Genomic DNA, 20254 nt, shown 5'->3' with positions numbered 1-20254 from the left:
AAAAGAAATCAAAGACCCTGCGTTTGCTGGATGTGCTGGCAGAGCACTTCCTTCCTGACACAAAATCAATCCCTACACCCTACCTCCGAAAGGCAGATTGCGTTACAGTCGATCCTTGGAATTAAAAGCCCTGTTCTTACTGCATGCTTTTGCTTCCAAGACATCCTGGCTAAGCTCATGCAAAGCACTGCTCCATACAGACACGCTGCTGCCTGTTACCTGTTGTGCCCAACAGACATGTCCCACATCAGGGACCTGCACACATCTGCAGCGAGGAGACTGCTCAGACCCAGCCACTCTCATTTAACTTGACAGCTACATCTGCAGCCCTGCGTAAGAGCTCCTCAGAGCTGATACTTCCAGCAGGAACAGCTCCTTGGCATGTCTTTCCTCCAGAGAAAAGCATTTTGGGCTGCAGTTCTGCTTGATTTTTTCCAATACTGGTGTCCTCTGCTTAAAGCTGTTGCTTTTACAGTCACATTGCTCGCCACCCAACTCCAGATCCCACAGCTCAGGATTGCTGGGACGAGCCCAGCGGCTGGCAGGTAGCCCTGGAGATGACAAACCCCTCGGGGCACAGACACCTGCTCAGCCAGGACGCACAGCCCAGGTTCGCACAGGCGCACACAGCACGTACGAACAATCTGTTCCACTCTGCTGCATTCTTCTCAATTTGCTGTAAATTTAAACAGCTGCAAGACACTTTTAGCCATCAAATAATAGAGTCTGTGAGCTCCTTGCTAGCATCCACAGCGAGAGCTGCGCCTACTACTTGAAGTCAAATTTCTGTCTCCAGCAGGGGTTCCCCAACTTGCTCCGCTCTGCCGCATCCGTTCCAAATTGCTGTAAATTCAGGTTATTGTAAGACACTTAATTTCAAACACAAAGATAAGCTCTGCTTCTGACATTCAAAGAACCACACAGGAACACGTAAGGCAGCTTACTGCAGGTCTTTCCAAGCTCATTTTGCTCGGGTACCATAATGAAGCCAAGAAGGACAACAGAAGTTGCTATATGACTAACCAGATACAACAGCTGAGTTTGTAAGCTCAAGCCTGCACAGCAGAGATCGCCTAAGAATCAAAATTGGCCTACAACATGCACCTGTTCAAACCCAGTCTGGATGGACAGAGGAGTTTCTGCTCAGTGCAGGTGTCTCAATTTACTCAAAACTCTCCCCTGATACCAACACACGTCACACAAAATACGGGTAGATAAGCCACATATGGTGCACGCTACTTAGACAGAAGCACAGACCCCTGGCAATCACAACATCGAGGAACCATAACAGCGCATTCACCACAAGCCAAGAACGTACAGCTTGACACTGAAGACACTTGTGAGAAAAGCAGAGCATTGTATGATCCTTTCTCCATGCCACCAAGCATACATCAGTGCTAGGTTTGTTTGTTGTGTTTGTTTGTTTTTTTTTAGCATGAGTTTGCAATCCTCGACTGTGTTTCAATATATTTGAATGCATCATATATAAAGGGCAGCAATCAGACCACTTTAACCCTCAGTGATTGACATAAAGAGTAACAAGCATTGAGGTGCTTTTGAAAAATAACTTTGGCATTATTATGCTGTAAGAAATAAACAAAATGCAGCACTAATTTCTCATCTTCCCTGTAAATCCTTGTCTGATTGTCTGTTGTCTGCATGGCCCCAACGGGAACATAAGAGCCATAAAGGCAAAAGAGAAACAATGGCAGGACAAGGTAGGGTTTGCCTGGCTATCCTTCATTTGTTGTACCAATTATTTTTCGTTTAAACATTTGTGCGACTGTCCTATTCAAGTTTTAAACCTTTTTTTTTTTTTCTTTTTAATTATTTGGCTTTTGCAAGCAAGCAGTGCTGCACCACCACCACAAGGTCTACCTTGTACCCAGAGGCTGGATGGAAGGAGTTTCATTTCAACAGCAAAATCCTGCAGAGGCTTTGCTTTCTGCATCTATTTACCTAGCTCTCCGGATCCCACTCCCTGTGCTACAGCCACCAGAGAGCTGGGAAGCAGTACGTGATACTCCCTCTGTGCTTTCTCAGCCATCTCAGCTATGTGGCTCATCAGGATGTAGCAGCGGCTCCCTCCTGGCCCCCACTGAGCCCTGATGGAGGGTGTTGCTACGTCCCCACAGCCCCGTGGTCCCGCTCTGCCCATCGGGTCTGCTGTCTGGAAACCCTTGTGCAGTGGGGAGCCAGCAGCACAGACACAGCCCGTCGACAAGCGTGGCTGCTCTCTTCCCTTTGACTCCATCTCCTGTGGTGCAGCTGCCATCTGCAGGTACCCAGCTCCTCTTTGGGGAACAGCCTCCCACGGGCACGAAAACAGGAATGCATCTGGCAGAAAAGCTTTTCCTCCCCTTCCACCTTGTTCACTGGTTTTCTGCCTCCCATCTGTTCATCCCTTCTCCCTTCCCAGCCTCGCTGCTGTCTCCATATGCTTGCACAGCCAGCATCTATATTATTCCTTACCTCCACATACACCTCCCTCTCCACCATCACGGACTTGCAGTCTAAGCGTTTAGCTACCAAGCACCAGAAAAATGGTGCTCATCCTCCTTAATGTCTTACCCATCCTCGATGGCACTACAGAAACCAGCCACCAATGGTGCCTTCTTGACACTTCTCCCAGCATCTGCACCCCAGATTAGGAGTAGCAATTTAAAGGGATACTTCATTTGCAGCCTCAAAAATCTCCAAGACTGTCCCCTGTCCGAGGCCCAAGAGGGAAAGACGGCTGCAAATGAGGTCCTTGCATCCTGCCTGCTGCCTTAGCCACTCCCTGATAAAGGATTAATCCCTCTCCAAATATTGGCATGTTAATGTTACATAGCTCTCTCTTCTCATTGCCTTTTTCAAGCAGGTTATTTTGGAAATTATTTACCTATCTATGGAAGTAAAGTGCCTATTTAACAAGGCACACACACCACGCTACCTTTTATCATCTTGTCAGCAAGCTGAGAGTGAAAACTGCAAAACACGATTCTGTTAGAGGCAAGAGCTCATTGTCGCAAAATGTATTCAATTACTTTCCCTCCCTACTGCAAAACTCGACTAATGAAACATGCAGACCCCAAAGGGAAAAGCAGGCCCTTTAGCATACCATAAAAGCAAACACCAGCCCTATTTCCCTTTTAACCATCTTCCTACACAACTGGACGTATTTCTGGTTTGTTACACAAGCAGACCCCCCTCCCTCAGCAAACATTAAAGCACACGGTAGCTCTACAAACCTGCAATGACAAACACTCATCTTCTGCCTCCCCACCCTACCATGCTCCTCATGACAGCTTTTCTCGTAGTAACTTGGAAATATGGTATATGGTAATTACCTCTGTTATCTCAGCTTGTGGATGGGAATGCTCTCGCTCATCTTTGAACTTTATTAGAGCATCAACAAATTTTGCATTAAGAATTAGCAGGGAATGAAAACAAACATGCTGAAGTGCTCGTTTTGTCGGCGATACCCAACAGATCAACCTGACTCTGTCCACTGCCTAAAAACCATTGCTTTAGAGGAGGCAGCAGAGCCATCTGACATTTGTACAATACCAACTGCATAGCCCGCAATTTGTCCAGGCTATCAAAGAAGCATTTTAACTATGAAAAAACAAAGTTGTGTGATCTTTGATTACCATTAATATTCAATAGTGGCAATGTAAAACAACGCTCAGCAGTAGCGCTGCTGCTCATACCTTATTCTTTGCATAATTCAAGACTTTCTTTTGATAGTGTATCAAGGCACTGTATGGGCACTGGGACAAACCTGATAGAGACTGTGAGAGCTAGAAACTCATTACCTAATCTAACCCAACAGCAGGCAATATTCATCTTCTTGCACCATTATCTCAACTACACAAGGTAAAAGAGTCATGCTGAACACAGCTACCAGGCAGGGAGGGTATCTGAAGAAACGTGCTCTCCCTTCCACATCCCCAGAGCACCTTAGGACTAGCACCTGTGCTCATCCACAGAGGATCAGCAGACTATAAAAAAAAAAAGAGGGAAAAAGGACAAAAGCAGAAGCAATCCCAAAAGTGGGCACAGGAAAGGGAGATGCACACATCTTCAAAACCATTCTCAGCAAGAGAAGCACCACCAGCCATATCGGCTGCACCCCTACACACCTGGGGCACAGCCACTTCCATGCACTGAGCATCTGCTCCCACCCCTGCTTCCCACCTGCCAGTCACCAGGTGCTGAGCAAGGCACAACCCACTGCAGAAGCTGCAGCTTCCCTGGGCTCAGAATCAAATCTCTCACCAACGGCTGGAGGCAGCCCCTGCTGGGGAAAAGGAAAAAGGGGTAAAAAGGAGAAGAAGGGAAAATGATCTGCTCCCTTAAACCTTCTTTGCAACGCGCAGCTTTTACCTTTCCTCTCCATTTGAGCACACACTCAAGTGCTCCAACAGCCCAACCCCTTGCAGGAGGCACACCCTGCCCACGTGCTGCATCACCTCCACCCCAGGGCTCGCCACCAACTTTGTGAGGCACAGGGATGCTGAAATACATGGGTTACAGGAGCAGAAATGCCAACGTGGCTGTGAAGGTTTGAGCTAAAACCCTTTATTATGGCACCTTTTTAGTTAAGAAAAACATTTTAAAGCATGTCAAGTTTGACAAATGGTTGCAGTTTTCTTCAGTCACCACAACACCCTTGTACCTGCAGCTGAATCCTTCAGAAAGCTTTGAGGCTCGCTCGCCCCAGCTGAGGGACCGCAGAGAAGCCCTGCAGGGAAGGGAGCCAACTCCCACCCCCTTGGAGTAACACCCACGGAGAAGAAACTTCAAGACTTGGATTTCAGCACAAGCTCAACAAGTCCAGGAGAATTAAATGGCCTTCGCAGTGAAAAACCCTGCTCAAACACAGGCTTGCCTGAGAGCATGGCAGCTCTCAGCTGACAGACCTCAGCTGCAGCTGGCAGGAGAGCACTAGAGACAAGTGCCTTCATACATCCACGTCAGGTGAGCCAAGCAGAGCCTGTATTAATGCTGACAAGCTTTAAATAACACCACTGCACAAAACCTCCTCTCCTAGACCCAGCTATCCTGAGTTTTCATCCAGGAATGCCCACCCTCGCTTTGGGAGCAGGCACTGGGGGCAGCTCACGCCCCAGATGCACCTCCCCAGTGGTGTGGGGAGCCTCTGGGCAGACCCCAATCCTCCAGCACCCCACTACCGCAGCACCCAGGCACAACAGCTTGCTCGCTGCCTGTCCCCAGCATGGCAGTTCTGACAGGTTTATTCCAGTTAAATATTAAAGCCTAAAGGACTATTTGCATAATTAAACATTGATCTGCTCTCCCTCTCTGCATGTGCCTCTCACTCTTGTGAAATATATTAATTCTGCCTCAGGACAGAGGCCCTGCAGATGTGATGTGGTGCCTGTCCCCCATGGAAAAATATTTATAAAAAGGACAAAAAGATCTTTAAAAAACACACAAAACTTTTAGAACATAAAGCCAAGGTGATGTGCCAGGGGCATTATCCTTTCTACTGGGGAACAAAGGAAGAGAAACAAAGGGACATGGGGATTAGCCTCCAGGCTGGCACAGAGAAGGGGATATAATTGCTCAGCTTTGCTGCTGCAATGCCCGTAATCTTCAACTGGGGGTGTTCAGACAGATCAGCATGCCCAGAATAAGCAGCACAATAAACACTCCAAGCCGGAGGTATATTACAGAGCTGGTTTTCAACATGCACCATAACATACCAGTGGTGGGCATCACTGAATCCCCTTTTTTGCTGAACGCTATTTCAGGAAGTGGAAAACACCCTAAAAGTACTATTAAAGTTAAATCTACATGACACTTCTGTTGCCCAGGCGAAATTTTGGCTTTTGTCACCTTGTCACTAAAGCAGATCAAACAGTGGCACACATACACAAGACCTGCACTGAGACAACTGCAACTGCTGGAGGTAAATTACTAACATCTCTCTCATCTATGGATGCGCAGGGGAGACGAAACCAGGCAAATCTCCACAACTGAACCATCCAACAAGAACAATCTTATGGCATTTGTGGCACCTGGGCAAGTTTTCCACTGTGGAAGGAAGTTGCCCCAAAGCTGCAGAAGCTTGTACCCACCCTCAGACGGGCATCAGCACCCCACTGCAGCAGTGCCTGGCCCTGGCTGCATGTGGAAGCCGTGTGTTTTCCAGCTCCCTGATTACCCAGTTTTCATACTCACCCCAAAAGCCAGTAACACCTTTGGGGTGCGTGCTGACGCAAAGTGGGACCAAAGAGGTTGGGGGCACCCAGAGACAGCTGCTTCCCTCACACTGTGCCGAACTGCGTGCTGGCAGAGGGTCTCTGTGCTGGCAGAGGGCAGCTGCCAGGCAGGACGTGACTGCCGACTCTCCACAGAGAAATTCCGCAACAGGCAACACCAGCAACGCCATATGGGGAAATGCCTTCAGTGTATGAGATATAATTTTGAAATGAGCAATTTCTCTATGTAAATTGCATAAAAGCATCCCACAGAACGCATGAAAATACCTGCGTACTCAAATTAATCGCGTGCACGGGAGGCAACCAGGAGATAAATAACCAACATTAATATTCTGAGTTCCAATTTCTATCCTGTGCCACCACAAATTATTTTCACATTTAAATAACAAACTTATATTTAAGCTAATCAGGGTTTAACAGTTGAGACACAGCAGAAAAATATCAGGAGAATCCTATTTTTGCTGCTAGCACTCACTGGTTATTCTGTATTTTCAAAAACTAATTGGAAGATTGCAACCTTTCCTCCCCCCAGCTATGAGACACGAAAATTGCCTTTTTTTTTTTTTAAACTATGAAGTTCCTTCATCTGAATTTTTACTGCATGTCTATCAGCACATGCTGATATCAGCATGTCTTTTGTCCACGTCCAGCTTTTTTACTTCCCTTATACGAACATACCCTGAGATCCTGGCAAGTAATTGAGGGTTTTGTTCTGCCTAACATTTGAAAAATGCATTCTGCCTTTTGTTTTGGTTCCTTCCTTAAAGGTCAGCAAGCATCACACCTAACTGCATTTGTAATTACTCTAGTAAACATGACTGAACAGACAAATGCCAATACATTTACACATGTGGCATTAAGTGTGCTACCTTCTGTTCCTAATGTACTGGGTCTAAGTAACAGCAGAACTGGGTCGTTTTTCTAGTGCTTCATAAGCCAAGATGAAATTCGTGCTTTTCAGCTGGTTGGAAAGGCCTTTTTATCTTCACAAAACGCTCTGGTTATTCCTCCCTGCTCTTCCTCATGAGCTGCAGGTGGATGGAACAAAATTGCTGACCTCCACAAGCAAATAACTTAAGGTACAACAGGTCAGTTCGTAATTCAATATACCTTGCACATCACCTTCAAGGACCTGTGTGAATTTTGGCAGCCGTGCCGTAGGCTGATCAGATTACCAGGTGACAGGCAAATCCACAGGACATATTTCAGAAGCCTTTCTGGATGTAGAAAGCCAGACAAGTTGCAAAGTTGCCAGTGCTGCACTCAGCGAGTGTCTCATGCAGCCAGAGATCACGGTCTAGCCCAAGGACAGGGTTAGCACATAGCAGCATTATGTTCACACATTTATCTTAACGTATTAAGGTAAATAAACCAAGGAGAAACTGGAACATGTGCACAACGAGCACAATGAAGCTGTCTGGGAGTTTTCCCCGGTACCAACACGGTGCTGCACAACAAGTGAAAGCCACCACCAAAATGCAGGGAAAGCCATCATGGGCTCCAGTTTGGGGGCTACCAGCTCAGAAAGTGCCCTCTGACTTCTGCTCCGGGGAAAAGCAGCCCTAGCAAGTGTTGCAACCATGGTCCTCCTCACCCGACTCGGACACAGCCTTCATGCCCAGCAGCTGCTGCAGCACCTCTGCCTGCCGGGGATCAAAATCAAGTCTTTGCTTCTCTCAGTCCAGCCCGCTCACAGCCTGCTTTTCCCTCATCACTCCCAAGACCCCAGTAACCCCATGGGGCGCCTTCCCCTGTCCCTTCATACAGGGCTGGAGCACCAAGGCTCAGGCTGATGGTGGCTGCAACTCTGCGTTTCTTCCCAAAGCCTCTGCGCGCTACTTGTTCAGCAGGAGGGCAGTGGACTATGATTTCCACATAACAACAAATCAAGCAAAAAGCAGACGCTCAACTTCTGTTGGAACGCTTCTTCACTATCTTCATCTGTAATCAAAATATAATTTTTCAGTAGCATTTGCATTTCTCCTGTGAGAATGGAGCATAAAAGCAATTCAAAGCTCTAACAAAAGGAACCACAAGTTTCTGTGTAAAAAACAAATAGCTCTCATCCTGTTAAACCCCACAGCTACTACAAATCACTTGATATAATGTTTAATACAAATACCAGATTCCAGTGTCTGACTGAGCCAGGATAAAGAGCCCATTTCAAAAGTAAGAATTAAAATATATATGTATGTGTCCCCCATATCAGTATTAAGTGAAATGAAATAACCAAAGGAAATCATAATTTCCAAACCACGACTCTTGTCAGAGCCCAGGCTTAGAAAATTATCAGTCAGTATTTGACTAATACTCGTATTAATTTTATTGAGCTCACTGAAGACTGCTGCATGAATGTTAATACACCATGCCACAGCCACACCACGCTCAGTACAGTTGCAGACCCTGATGGGCTGTAATGTGGCCAAGCTACAGCAAAGCCTTCCACGCTACACCTATTGTGGCCAGCCCTCTGCCAACAAACCAATACACGCTATGGAGCCCCCATAAATGAGGCTCACCATTTCAGACAGAAGATTGCAGCTCCTGAAGCTCTCTCTGTAAAGCTCTGGCCCAGCCTAAAACCAGGAGGTATTGTGGCTCACCACCCCTCACCATGCCTGCAGCACTACCTGCAATGGCATTGCGCACAGTGACAGCAGCTCTCCCCTTGGTCACTTTTTTTCCAGCTGAGTTGCACAGCTTGGGATACCTCCTAAATGCAGACACATTTGGCATTTACTTTACCATATGCAAGAAGTTTTGTCAAAAGGCTGTGTGCTTCCAGCTTGACTCCACACACAAGGAGTGGGTTTCTCCACTGCAAGCTTGATCACAAGGTAATTAAGCATTAACCCGTGCACCAAAACTGGAACTGTGCAATTTCCTATGTAACTTCCAAGCCTGACAGATATCAATTCCCCATAAGCATCATTAAAATACATTTACATAGTCTCCATTCAGTTGTGTGCACTACATCTAACTCGTATTTTGCGTTAAGTATGCACATGCCAAATGTGGTATTTACACATTATTTAAGTTCTTACACATCCCTGAGAGCTGAACAAATTAATACTTTGATTAACTTCACCATTTTCTCATGTGTGATTATTTTCCAAAATTAATGCATTATTTAAATTTATTCAATAAAATAGCTTCTGGGGTGTTTCTTCTCTGAGTTGATTATAAGTTCTGAAGATCAAACATTCATAATTTGAGCTGTGCAGCTTTGATTATAATTGTTAAGGTAAATCACAGTGCGCTCCAGCTCTCCCTGGATTGGAAGAGTACAGGCGCATTCGCACTCCTGCGTGCAAGCCAAAATCGACACTCAGGGCAGACAACACAACCTTGACATTTGCTTTAATCAGACATGCAGCCAAATAAATTTAGACAAATGTTTGTGATAAGGGAATAGGAGGGGTCCACAAGAGCATCTTGAGCTAATTCTCTTCACACTGTGATTGAGCAGTGATAGACCGTCTCTCTTCCTCTTGAGCCCCATCCCCAGGATCCTCCCCAACAGTAGCACATTCATAGTAAAACCCTTTAAGGGATGTCTGAGATTTCCCACTACTCAAGCACAGTTATTACAATGCACCTTGTTCTTTGTTTAATTTATAATATACTCTCTTTCCTACATGACCTAAATAATTATGTTTTAATAGGTAATACAGTTCTACATCGTACTGCATGTTAGTATTTCCCGTTGGGAGGCTGGGACATGCTCTCTAACAGCACTGGCTCCCGTACGGTGCCTCACCAATGCCCCTGCTCTGACCAGGAGCAAGGGCACAGAGATATGGCTTGTCAGCAGCACTGGGCACCAAGGAGGAAACACAAGTGGGAGAACGACATCTCAGTGCTTCGTATCAGCACAGGCCTTTATAAAAAAGGTGAGTTGTTCACAGTCCAAAATATCTGTTGTCATTCTAGCGTACAACTGAAAAGCTACCAACAAAAGCAATTAGCTCTACAGAAGTATTTAATTCCCAGACACACATTTAAGTACTTAGCTATTGCTTTTTAATTGGAAAACGTGCTACCAAGAACATTTACTGCAGATTTTGAACTGACCCTGCCAACGGCATCAGAATAAATTCTTCCAGGATTTTCACTTACCATTACTATGGTACAGCTTTATTAGTAACGACAATCACAGCTTTCTAAAAATTCTATTTTTAGAAATAAATTCTTTTTTTTTTGAATAAATATTATTATTTTTTTTTTAAGATTCTTCTGGACTCTGCTTTACCTCAGAGCTCTGAAATAGCCTTAGGTGTTTTGGGAAGTTTCACATCAGCTTAATTGTCATCCAATGCTATGTAACGTAGAAAAAATTAAAAAAAGAAGGAAAAAAAAAAACAAAACACACTGATTAGTTCCATCATATACATGTATCATCACATGGTCTGCATGCACGTATCTATTGAGCCATATGAACCACAAAAGTCCATCCTTATTCCAGCACATTGTCTCTCTCAGGTTCCCCACAGCATGTGATGAACGGGTACATTCTTTATTCTGACTATACCAAATACATTTGTGCATTCCGAATGAGGAAACACTAGACGACAGAAGACAGCCAAAAAATACACAGAGCATGGGGGATAACAGTCTGTCCATTATTTGTTTGCTAACCTTTGAATTAAGTTTTCCTCAAGGACTAGAAACCAAACAGAGAATGATAAAGTCTCCTGTATTTACGTTCATCCAGGTCTTTTTGAAGTTTTTCTGTGTAACAAGCACAACTCCAAGGTTTTACATTTAACTTGCAAAGATTCAACTGCTTAAATGCAAATGGACATGATCTCCTTTGTGCTAAACCTATCAATAATGTGACTCACACAGTTAGAATACACTAAATAAAAGCAGAATTCAATGAACAATTTTAGAATGATGTCACTTGTACAAAACAACCATCAGAAACCCACCCTAGAGAAAGCAGTGCAGGACATTCCAAGGAAATCAGAAAGTGTCATTACAATTACTGAAAATATTTCACCTAAAAGGAGCTGACAAGTCCATAAGAACATACAGTGATGGCTTTAAGGGAAGGCTTCTTGCAGAAATTCAGGTTTTTGCCATTTGCAGTGCTACTGTGGAAAAAGGAAACGGAATACATTTTTTTCTGTATAACTTAGCCCCTACTGCCACCTGCAGTTCCCATAAAACACACTCGCCAAGTGTTTCCATTTCTAAGCAGAAGCTGCTGTGCACCCCAGGGTATATAACCACGGTGCCATCTGAAACCAGCCATCGGTACCAATCCCCCTTTTCCCAATGAATATAGGGCTGCTTTCTGCTTCTTGTACAGAGAGTGCCGCGTCCTGCCCAACACCCACCTCCCGCTCCCAAAACTCACAATTAGTTCACCAAAGTCAGCAGGATTCAGCCTGCTGGGTTACAGTGGCGGCCTTGCAGCATTTTTGTCCCTTTTTGTGTGGGAATTGTGGGCACTTTACCATACAAATGGTGGTGGCAACAGTGCCTGTCCGTTTCCAGGGGTTTTTTTTTCTGCCTTCACCAGACTGGGGTGAATTTTGGCAGGGCCATCACCTCTCCTGCTGCACACAGCACAATGCCACCCCAGGACTTCCTATAGCAAATACATAGAGAAATAAACACCAAAATAAACTACTGCACTTGAAAGTGATCCAGTCATGGCTTCAAGCCAACCAATTTGCTAGCTAAACATTACCTACGCTACCATTTGTGTTTGTATTTCCAACGCACCTGGAGAAGGGCCCATCAGCGGGCAGCACGCCGGTGGCCACATGTCCGGGGGGAAAGGGACTGGGCCCAGCACTTGGGGATAAAACCCCTGGGGCCGGTTAAAATAGCTTTGCACAGGGAGAAACAGACAAAAGACTTGCTGCAAGCCCCCTTCCCCCGGGCTCAGCCTCTCTCCTCGGCTGCCGGCTCCCACAGAGCCGCCGCCAGAGGCGCTGAGGGGCTGTGGGAGCCGCGGGGGATGAGGGGGGCCGGAGGGATGAGGGGAGAACCCGGCGGAACGTTCCAGAGCCTTCCAGAACGTTCCTGAGCCTCCTGGAAGGGGCTGAGCCTGCCTGCCAGGTCTCCATCTGCACAGAAAAATGGGGAAATAAGCACAATTGAACAAAAATTGTCTCGAAGTTGAGTTGATTAAACGTATTCTTGAAGCAGAAACCACGGCTTCACAAACCTGCTCTTGCATAAACACCCATTTTATGGCAATTTGCTTGGTGTTCTCAAGTAATTCTTTTTCTATCTTTTACTTAGCCCTTTTTTTTCAAGTCAGTAAGTGGCATCACTGAGGCTTCTTAAAGATTTTCATGTATTTTATTGTACTTTTCCCTACTGTTCTAGCACTAACCTTGTGCTCACTCCACCACTAAGCTAACACCAGAAACCTGAATCCCAAAGGCACCTCATGTCCAGAAGACGTCCAGCAGAAAGCACTGACCCCAACTGCCAAGGGGATTTATTAATAACAACCCCAAATAACTGCAGCTGGCCCATCTAGGGGTATGCATTTGTCTGTGGAGTTTTTAACCCAGAGAAAAGCCCTCCAAACCAAAACCATCTAAATGTCTTACCACATGTACACAAATACGTGCCTTAAAATAAACAGGACACCTCAATACTGCTAATATCTGTAGCTAATAACCCATCTAAATGACAGCAAACATCTCAGTGTGATGGCACAACAGCCATGGCTCACCATTGGGCTGTGGGCCTGCCAGAGATGGGGCTCTCATCCAAATTACTGACAAAGCAGCAGAAATCACAAGGCTTTTTTCCAAGCCACCCATGTTTCCTCAGGACTGTCCCAAAGCCACCTTTCTTCTTTCTCCCTGTCCAGCCCTGCTGTGCTGGGCCTGCTTGATGAGATCAGAGGTGGGCGACAGCAGCTGGGGTGGTCTGAAGGTCAGAAGGACTTTTACATCCCTTTTCATTTCTCAAGATCAAAGTTTCGGTGATAGATTTCTTAAGTCGGAGGGATTCATTTTGTTTTCCTTTGCAGTTTCATTAAAAGTCTATGCATTTTAATGCTCTTCAGTAAAGCCTACAAATTATAGAGCCATATTTATTATTACCAGAAGAAAACCCAGCTTTCTGCCGTTCTTCCTCCAAACTCATTCAAATTACCTTAAGTTTTTCTGTAATGAAACACAGAGACACTAGCACGACTTGGCATTAGCCTCCTGCAGCATAAATACATTAGCTAATGGGTCTGTTTGCAAGCTGCAACGGTCAATTAAATATACAGAAAAATCATCTGAGTGACAGTGCTGCATCCCATCTTAATCCCACCAAGGCATAGGCAAACAAGCTCATCATAGTTTGCTTCTAGCCCTGCCATCCTTTCAAAGCCAGAAAAGCCAGGTGGATTTTTCCCCATCCCCTCTGAACTGAAGAGCTAACATTGTTTAGGGCACAAGTGGATTGATTAACTTTCAAGAGCACTTATATAAACACCAGACACTTAGTCAATGTTTTTTTGCTCTTTTAGCCTTCTTGTCAGAGAGAAGTATAAAACTGCCTAAAAGGCACAGTATAAATTTACTTTCAATCTCTTTTCATAGTCTTTTCATGAGCAAAAAGTCACGAAATAAAAATAAATAAACTTTTAACACCATTTCCAGACCTCTGTGTCTAGCACAGCAACAAGCACAGGGCTGCAACATACTGGTTCAGCTGCCCCGTAGGCAGAGGGGCACATTAGCAGGTGCCATAAATCCCCCGTGCTTTGTGCCCAGCATAACCCCATGGGCACCAGCACAGCTAATGTGGGTGTCACAGGCAACCACCCACAAATGCAAATAAATAGCTGTCTTACCCACACAGACCAAGCTGGCAGCCACTGTCTGGAGATTGGGGTCACTCACCAACCTCAGGACAGACCTGTCCAGGAACACACCGCACAGAAACCTGAATAGACAGCTGTCCCCAGGACTGATAATTTTTCTGGTTTGTTTGTTTACTTCTCACAATAACATGAAGATACCAGATGAGCTTTAATCATTCTCTTTCCCATTTTGTGTCACTGCCCTAAGCAGCACTCATTCAGGAACGGCATGAGGGTACAGTCCCCGTCCCAACACTTTAGTCTCCAAGCCACTACAACATTAATCTTTTTTTTTTTTTTCCAGCAACTACTTTTCCCTTTTCCCCAGGAATAAGTTATTTAAACAAAAATAATTTCTCTAGCAACTGATAGGTAAACAAACATAAACCCAGCACGGCCAGTGAGCAAGAGCAAAACCTGCTCTACACAATGGCCAGCCCTGGACTATCTCTAATATGGTAGAAGAGATCTTTTCCTACCCAAAGCAGAGGCCGTAGCAGGCTACACACTCACAGCTTCTCAATGCTGTGCTCAACAGCCCAGGCAATTGTTTTGAGCTGCCTTTCAATGCAAGACAGGAAAATTAAAGCAAGCTCATTTCACACACTGCTCTGCTGGCTCCAGAAATCCCAGGACAGTTATAAATCTGTGCAGTTTTACTACATCCGATATATCCTACCAGCACTGGATGTCTGCACAACAATAAATTTCAATTAGAGGAGGAACTTCTCTCCCTTTCTAGGATATTCTTGCATGCATGAAGATAGAAAGAGAAAACAAACTAGACTTAAAATAAAAGAGTATTATTTAAAGTTACTCAGAAATATTTACTGACCTTTATTGGAATTTATTATTAATGATGAGGCTAATTTTCATTGATGATTAGGGAGGAATAGGCGTGATTTTTTACTTGAATGGCTGGTATTATTGTACATTTCCAACTGTTGCCTGATTTTATTGCAGATTTCCAATTGCATAGTTGTATCATTGTATGCAAAGAAAAGAAACACTGAACATGAATAAACTCCAGAATATTTATATGGGTACTTACGACACACACAAAACATCTTGTAATAAGCAAACACCACAGTGCCACGAACGCTCAGGATGTACAAAAATGAACTCAAAAAGTTTACCAAAAATAACGTTCCCTACAAGTCTTACACAGACAACAATGAGCAAATTTATTAGGATGGAAATGATGAGCAGATGTGTACATTGTCACTGCAGATACAGATATTTAAGCACAGAAGACTTATTTCTCCAATATGCAAGACACCTGGTCACTCCAAATTAGCTACTTTAAGGCTGCTTTCTATCTCAGTAACATTAACCTAAATTCAGAATTTGCTGAAGTTCTGCAAAATCAAAATCGTACACTGCTACAATAAAACCTACGAAAAAGCTAAGTATTGCTGCTTGTGAGACAACTATGGCTCTTGGGGATGAGATGCCCACTGAAAATTCACGTGCTCTTATTTGCCTTCACAGGGCTCTCCAGCCATCCCATCCCAACCATGCTGGTCCCATCTCAGCCACAGGGAGGACAAGGGGGGAACGACTGCTTTCCCACCAGCTACTGGGAGCACTGACATAGGTGGCTGCTTCACAGTATTCCTAGATTAAGCCAGTGCAACCCGTCACCACACTAATCCCTGTTTTCCCTGGTGCCTTTTTGTTGATTGTTCAAATTAAATAGTCTTAATAAAAATTAGATCAGAGATTAAAAGTTTATTCCACACCTAGAGTACTGCATAGCTTTCCTAACAAAAGTATTACTCGTAATGAGATGAGGCATCTCCATCAGGACAGGCACTAAAATGGAAAGGACTACCACAGAGATTTGTGCATTAGGAAACTAGCAGGTGCTAATCAAAAGGGTAATAACTAGCAGCCAAAACAAAGCTGAAACACCAAAGATTTAATTCATGCCATGTTTTCTATGCCGTGCAGGATTTCGGAGAATACCTGCTTATGCTAACCTGGGATATGCACCCTACCACCAGATAACAGGTGTTAAGGTTGAAGAAAAGGATGGGTGGTAACTAAGAAGATTTAATCACCATCTCCTTACCCTTCCACTCAGTACTGCACATCCAAGTTGACCTTCTCTTCAACCAGAGATTAAGTTTATGCCTGCACTGACCCTCTGAATTCTACAGCAGCTGCCATGAGGCACCGAGCCATTGTCTCAGATTTAAGCACTGCTACTTACGGGCAACAGCCCAGGGAGAGAGCTTTGAATGCAGATGGAAAGATGTTTTGGTGTCCTTTTTTCTCCTGAGCACTACCAATAAGAGCTTCTTCTCCTTCGTGCAAAAGCAGCTTTATTCTAGTTCAGAAACAGAAACTTTCCAGCAGACTACCCACTTATCGCCACAAGAAATCAGAATTGAAAGCGATAAAGCCCTGGGCAGAGATTTTTTTCTTCTTGTCAGTTTTCCTTCTCAGTCTCAGTAGGCATAAGAAAGCACACAATCATTAGCTGATCAGTTAATTCAATATCTCACTACAACTTTTCCAAAGTAGAATTCTGGTCTAATAACACAGCCAAGTGTTTTACTCCATACCTAGAAATTAACGAGTGCAAGGTAGTCATATGGGACACAGTTTTTTAAAAATCGCATGTATCTATCACAAAGTACACTATAAACCCACTACGAGTGTAATTATTAAATAATTAGCTGTTTGTAAATCCAGCAGTTTAATCATGTTCAATTAACCACATTACAATTGGAACACTTGATAGTTAAATGTATTGTTAAACTGAAGAACACCTGGAACACGTCATTAGTTCCACTACCAATAAATTAACTTTAACTAAAACCTGTCACTAATAATTATTTTCCTTCCTTCCTTGTGTTCCACCAGGATTAAAATAATAAATAGACAGTTCAGATCAGCAGTTTGTTAAGACACGATCACAGGAGCCTGTCTGCTGCCAGTTTCACTTTTCTGTGATATATTCATCAGCAGAGATGACCATCTCGTGCCTAACTTACTGTTTCTCCTTGCTTTTCATTTTCATTTCCAAAAACTAATTTTTATCTGCATTTATTTATTATTATTATTTGTTCTGTGTTTGTGTGTGTGTGTACATGTAAGAACTACCAGGTCAAATGTAAAAGGTTACCTCTGGGTGAGGAGCAGGGAGAGGTGATCACGTCCCTCAATATATATATGTGTAAGCAGCTGACTGACTATTCTGCAAATCAAGATGCAGGTTGCAGGATTTCTTTCAAGCTGGCCCTGCACAAACTTACACCCTGACAGTCCCTGAGGCAGTGCAGTACAGGGCATGCACGCAGTGTTTCCATTTCTATACTCCAAGGACTCTGACAGCCTGCATAAATTGGAGAAAAAGAAAAGAAAAAACAAAACAAAAAAAAGCAGCTGAAGTAAATTCCTCTAGAGCTAAATGCCAAGAAATTGCTCTGCAAAAGCACAATCCCCAGGAAAGCGCAGGAACTCCCCATGACAGCGCGAAACAGCAATGATTACAAGGTGCCTGGTCTGGCCAGCCCGGCGGGCAGCTGAGCCCAGCCACCTGCAGCTCCCACGTTAGCAAGCAGGCCCATTGCAAGGGTAACAGGAGCTGGAGCCGCTTCCCAGCTCTAACCTCAACCATCTGGGTCACTGTGCCCAGCGGAGAACTGGTCGTGAAAGTTGAAAACACCTCCAACCCCATTAAAGCAGCTCAGGAATTGAGTTGCCATCCATTAAATGCAGAGGTTGGGTGATGTTCCCTAAGACACAGCCAGGCACAAGCTCCTGTGAGTCAGAGCGGTTGCTGTAACCCCCTACAGAGGCTACAGCTGCTGCTTTACCAGCGGCTCTTAGTGCAAGTGGAACTGGGCACATGTTTGGAGAGTTTCTTCACACCAGCACTTCAAGCCTTTTGCTTACCAATTTAAAAAGACAGACATGTAAAAGCGAGAGGCCTTTGAAAAGCATCCATTCACAGAAATAACTGGAATATTTTCAAAAGAAGAGAAACCTGACAATACAACATATACAACGTTAAATTGCAGGGTGTATCTTTAGGTCAAACACTCCTATTCACTGCCATTATTCCCAATCACTGATACCTCCATTGCAACTGAGGCAGCAAATCTCAAATAATGAAAGGAAACAAACGTAACACGATGACAGACCGCTCAACTGAATGTCATCTCATAGCCTTGCCATCAAGCACTCAGTGGGCCTTAAAAAAGGGTTGGACATTTGTATGAACAACAGCATACACTACTGTAAAGATTAAATTAGGGACTTGAAACAGATGAAAGGCCTCCAGAGCTGCAGCAGACACCCTGGTGGAAGGAGCAGGATGTAACCTCGCTGCTGCTGGGTCTCGTGGCAGCAGCATTCAGAGCCAACTGCCACTGACTACTGACACCAACTATTTATAAACCTGCCCAACCACAAGATAGAAGATGGTGAAAAGAAACAGCAATTTCTTTCAACCTGGACACATACGGAGCAACTTCATTTGGTGTACACAGATTCTACTTTGCTTTGGTGTGCTGGCAATATACTGCAGTCTCTGTCTTTTCCTTCTCATGTAGATACAGATGAAAATTCCATGAGGCATTTGATCACTGTGGACTGTATACTTAAAGAAAAAAGAAAAAAGCAAAGAAAAGTAGAAAATGATGTGAGACAACCTGTGACAACCAAGGAATGAGGTGCTGCTGATGCAGAATTTCAGAGTTAAAAAGCATGTAATCACCAGTTTTTACCTGGAGTCATTCATCACAAGGACATTTAAATACAGCCAGCATGATGTTGACAATGCTGCTATCTGGCAGCCCAACCAGTACAGAAAAGGACAGCCCAAGTGACTGAAGTTATTGCCAACCAATGTACTTAGTCTTACCTGTCATTAGCATGACTAGGTTGCTGTTACGTGGGAAGATGTCACTGAAGCAGTGTTTCCCAGACTTTTTTTTAGGAGAAAAGCTACAAAACAAAACTAAACAGCCTCACATCCATTTGGACTGCTGGAGCCCAAACTGTCAAAAACAGTCCAGGCAAAGTTGTACTCTACTTTTAAAAGCTACTGAAATTGCTCCAACATTTGTTTTCTGATTTATTCATCCTATTAGCAGCTTGTTTTCTAAACCAGGAGACTACATAGAGGAACAGGACCACGCCTAGTATAGAAAGTATTGTAAATATTTCACAGCAAGTTAAAATGGGCCTGACATAATTCAGAATCACAGTACAAGCGTGCTGGAGTTAGAAGCATAATTTAATTTCTAGTCACCATCGACTTCTCAGACATATTTCCATTTCCCTCACAAACATCTCCAGCTACTGTCACCTACCACCCTCCTCAGGTGGGCACAAGCAGGAGTCCCACTACATAATACAGCCTGCACATTCCTTCACCAACTTGGAAGTCTCGGTAGAAAGAAATGCTGCTACTACAAGAAAATACCGGATTTTATATATAGTTTGCCTATAGCTGTACATCTGTCCACTATTTTCAGAAATTTAATGGAAGGATTGCATCTATCAAAAATCAACTCTAAGAAATTTTACATCTCCTGTAGTAAGTGATGCAAAGATGACCTTCACAATGAACTGCTGCTAACTCACTGCATGGAAAAAGAATAGATATCTTGCATGCTGTAATACACGATACAATTATTTGCCTCAAGCAAACTGAAATTGAATGGCAGAACCAGCTGGTTACAGATGGTAGTGTGAAAAGTTCACCTCCTCCTTTCTCTGCTGCTTAGCTGCAAGAGTATTAGTCAACAAAGCAAAGGATTATTTGTACTTCACTGTTCAGATTAAAAAGGATAAATTCTAAAAATGAATCTATAGCCTTTACTTCAAGCAATAACATCCAGTGCTCTAGCAAAGGAGGAAATAGCTTTGATGAAACATCAAATGAGATAATGAAAAAGATAACCAAGATGAGCTTAACATGAATACTGTGCCAAGTTTTCTTTTCTGAAAAAGGAACCCAACCCCTACCTTTATACCTGACCTGATTTAAAAAATGATGGGGGAAGGGGAGGAGGATGTTTAGATGAATTGCTGGCTGATGAGAAAGTAAAACAGAGGATATTTGCCTGCTAGGGAAATGATGTTTCACAGCGAGCCGGTCATCAGGATAGCCACGGAATGAAAAAGGTGAAAAAAGATGGTATGAACTAGAAGAAAAACGGGAAAATATTTTTCA

The sequence above is a fragment of the Aythya ferina genome, assembly GCF_964211825.1.
Source record: "Aythya ferina genome assembly, chromosome: 7".
Taxonomy (NCBI): domain Eukaryota; kingdom Metazoa; phylum Chordata; class Aves; order Anseriformes; family Anatidae; genus Aythya; species Aythya ferina.
Note: the sequence above shows the minus strand (reverse complement) of the source record.